Source organism: Sorex fumeus, unplaced genomic scaffold (assembly GCF_029834395.1).
Source record: "Sorex fumeus unplaced genomic scaffold, SorFum_2.1 ptg000061l, whole genome shotgun sequence".
Lineage (NCBI taxonomy): Eukaryota > Metazoa > Chordata > Mammalia > Eulipotyphla > Soricidae > Sorex > Sorex fumeus.
This window is the reverse complement of record NW_026606118.1, coordinates 46,849,353-46,853,590: the sequence shown is the minus strand read 5'-3', so window position 1 is coordinate 46,853,590 and position 4,238 is coordinate 46,849,353.

Genomic DNA, 4,238 nt, shown 5'->3' with positions numbered 1-4,238 from the left:
ATGGGCACTGGTGGAGGGATGGGTACTTGATCATTGTATAACTGAAACCCAAGCACAAAAATTTGTAAGTCTACAACTGTGCCTCATGGTGTTTCACTAATAAAAAATTTAAAAATAAATAAATAAATAAAATATTTGTCAAAGAAAAAACAAAGGATGCCTGAGCATCCCCAAGTGGCCCCATTCCCTAGGAAGCCCCTCATCTAAAGACATTCTTTCTCAAATTTTTGGATTTTTGTTTGTTTGGGGGCCTCACCCTACATTGCTTAGTCTACTCATGGCTCTGCATTCAAGGATCACTCCTGGTGGTGACTGGGCGTTCATATCGAGTGCCAGGGGTCAAACCCCAGTCAGCTGTGTGCAAGGCCATAGACCCCTACCCATTGTGATAGCTCCTGTTCACTACTTTAGTAGTAGCCTATTTATTTAGTGTTATTACATTTACCTCACTAGTTTGAGAAAACGAAGGCTCAGAGAAGTTATTTAACATCTTTAACATTCCTTAACATTTAACATATTTAACATTCTTCAACATCTCTTAGTTGGATACTATTAAGGTTAAGTCTTGTACTATCTGGAGTGATAGTACAGTGAGTAGAACACTTGCCTTGCATGCAGCCATCCAGGATTTTTCCCCAGGATCCTATATGGTACTCTATGCAATGAGTGATCCCTGAGCATAGAGACAGGAATAAGCCCTGAGCACCACTGGGTGTGTACCAAAACCAAACATACAAAAAGACTTGGAACCAAGATTTAAATTTCCTTTTTCACACAGAAAACACATCCTTGTTTTACACCTGCTTGAATGTATTTAGATCTTGCAGATCTCAGTTTACCTATCCCAGAGTTTAGCGTGTGTGTGTGTGTGTGTGTGTGTGTGTGTGTGTGTGTTTGTGTGTGTGTGTGTGTGTGTGTGTGTGTTTTGGGTCATACCCGGCAGTGCTCAGGGGTTACTCCTGGCTTTGCCCTCAGGAATTACTCTTGGCGGTGGTCAGGGGACCATATGGGATTCTGGGTATCGAACCCAGGTTGACCGCCCGCAAGGCAAAGGCCCTACCCACTGTGCTATAGCTCCAGCCCCGAGTTTAGCTATTTTTAAAAACAAACTAAATCAGTTTTTATTAAAGAAATATATTGAGATATGAGAGAGAGAGAGAGAGAGAGAGAGAGAGAGAGAGAGAGCAGAAGGTAGGGAGGGAGGGAGAGGGAGAGAGAGAGAGGGAGAGGAAGGGAAGAGAGAGGGAGAGGAAGGGAGGAGAGAGGGAGAGGAAGAGGGTGTAAGAGAGGGAGAGAGGGAGAAAAGGAGAGAAGGAGAGAGATACTCAAGATATACAAGATATCACAGACTTCTAAAGAGTGGAAAATGCAGAGTATAGTTTTGGGGAGCAGGTTATATTCCATTTCTCCAAATTGCTTGGAGTTCTCTGTATACATAATAGTTAATCTGGGCATTGTCATACAGAAAGGCTTGGCTCCCGTTGGTCCTTTCTTATGCTTATCATGACCTTTAAATTCTCCTTTTCTGAGGGATCCACCCTTTACTGAGGAAGACTTGAGTTTCTGTATCTCCAAAGAGCAGATTGAAGGATTTGTATCTCAAAAGGATAAGGTCACTTCATGCCTTTAGGCTATTTAAGGGCTGTATCTCATTAAATTTTATTACTCCTCAAAAACCAATTATTAGATGCCCCCTCCCCCATCTATCTGCCAACAAAAATTACCCCTGGAGATTCCACCCCCTTTAAGTCTTTAAAGGCTACTGTAATTTCTTCATGCTAACAAAGAGATGCATACTCTGCCTATGAAAGGAGTGAAACTCTATGCTAACAGAATTTATTGGGGCCTAGGCCAAAACATGACCTTCCTTGGGTCAGCGAAAGCTTTTGTCCTCTGCGAATTGATGTTTTAAACAGTTGTGGGGGGGGGGGGGCGGCTGGAGCTATAGTACAGCCGGTAGGATGGTTACCTTGCAAACAGCCAACCCGGGTTGAATTCCCAGCATCCCATATGGTCCTCCAGCACTGCCAGGAGTAATTCCTGAATGCAGAACCAGGAGTAGCCCCTGTGCATTACCGGGTGTGACCCAAAAAAGAAAAAATAAATAAATAAAATCTGTTAAAAATAAATAAATAATAAAATAAAAAGTTGTCCACTCTATCAGCTTCCTTTTTAAGACTGACAACTCTGAAACCCAATTAACTTTTCATTTGTTTTGCTTTGAACTGGAGGCTATACTTGGCTACACTCAGGGCTAGCTTCTATCTCTCTGCTCAGGGATCACTCCTAAAGGTCTTGGGGGACTGCATTGGGTGCCAGGATCCAACCTGTGGAGGTCATGTGCAAGACAGGGCCTTATCTGCTGTAGTATCTCTCCAGACCCCTTCATTATTCTTTTTAAAAGTCTATTCCTTCCAGTTTCTAAAATCTTGGAGACAGAACCAACTTCATCAGGTGTCCCAAAATTGTGAACTTAACACTAAAAAAAATTCAATCCATTGTAGGTGAATTATGGGTTCTTATTGTTAGATAAGAGCTAGCAATTCAAGTTCCAAACATAATAAAATGAATCAAGATTCAGAGTGGACTCAGAAAGATGACAGAGAGCAGGCTGTGCGTGGCTGCTTTATTTGAAACAGTCAGGAGAAGCTCTCACCATTAGCACAAGTGCAAAGGTATCTTTTTAAAACTTGCTTATAGTCAGATGTGATGCACCAGAATTTCATTTTCTAGCAGACTAAACTTGTCCACTATGACTTTTTGCAAAAAAAAAAAATTCACTCAACAAGGTTGTTTTTGCCTCATTCTAATTTTTCAGACCAAAAAGAAATAGGAACCAGAGAACAAATTTGTGGCAAGGCTTTAAATTTCTAGAAATGTTTTCTAATTGGTGACAGGTGAGATGAATTTTGAGTGTGCACCAAGATTTAAATGATGAAATTTTTGTATTTTAGATAAAAGGTAAGCTATAAGTGTACCTATATTCCTTAAAATCTCTTCCTTTTCTCAAAATGGTGACAAGTTTGATTGATGATAGGAAACATCACCCACAATTTGACCACTCAGCAGCAGGAGAGTTTTCCCGTGGTGCTAGATGCAGTACTCCTCATCACCTGTGACACAGTCTTTCCCTAAATTTCACCTGAATCTTATTCTAGAACCAATAGAATTTGGAAGGTTTAATTAGCAGATCAGAGATATGACTCAGTAATAGAACACATGGTTTATTATGTATAAGATGCTGGAGTTCATCATCAGCACTGAAAGAAAAAAGTGTTAAATGAACAATTAGGAATAAATTAAAACTAATTCATAAATAATCAGACTGATACAGGAACACAGAGAGAAAAGCTACTTTTGTGTTTATTATAATAATTGTTTAACTTCGCTGCTGGTTTAAAAATATTCAGTCTGAGACAGCAATAGCACGAGAAACAAAGTCCATGTGCTTTTTTAACTTAAGAAGAGATCAGAAAAAGATTTGAGCAGTTTTGATTTTATATTTCTGTGATATCCAAGTTTGGGGCAAACTGGGTCTGTAAGATGGAATGCTTCTGGATAGATTTCATGTCACACTGCTAATGCTTATTTCTGTGAGAGATCAACCCGACATTTTAAGTCAAAAATAAATTCCAGATACTTCACAAACAACCATTTTAATACCCAAGCAAGCATGCTGATTTTCAGCCTTTCGAAGCTTACTTAAAAATCTTCACTTCCTCAAACATTCTGAGTCTGATATAAAATAAACTCCAAGAATGAAAGTTCTAAACCTTAGCACATTTGCTAGATTTTAGCTTAGCCAGTGTGCTCAACCTGCATGACCCAAACTCCCCTTCTGAAATTCAGGGCAAGATAAGGCCTGTCTTTGTGGAGAGATTACTGAAACATCACTCCATACCATTATTGTGTTTTTTGCTGTGCTGGTAAAATTGATATGTGCTAGGTTACATAATCTAAATTGTAAAAGCGACAATTTTCTGAATTACCTAAAGTATCTAAATGTTACTCAATAAAAACTAAAACTTAGTCTTAAACTGACATTATATCTTATATTATAAAATATATACTATACTATACTATAAAATTATGTTTAATTTCTCAATGAATGTAGCTCCTTATTTTTGAAATTTAAGAATAGTAGTCCCAAACAATGTTACATAATAGTATGAACTATGTATTAGTTAACAAATGCCTATTGAATTTATGAGCGAGGCTATTTGTTATCATATTTTTGG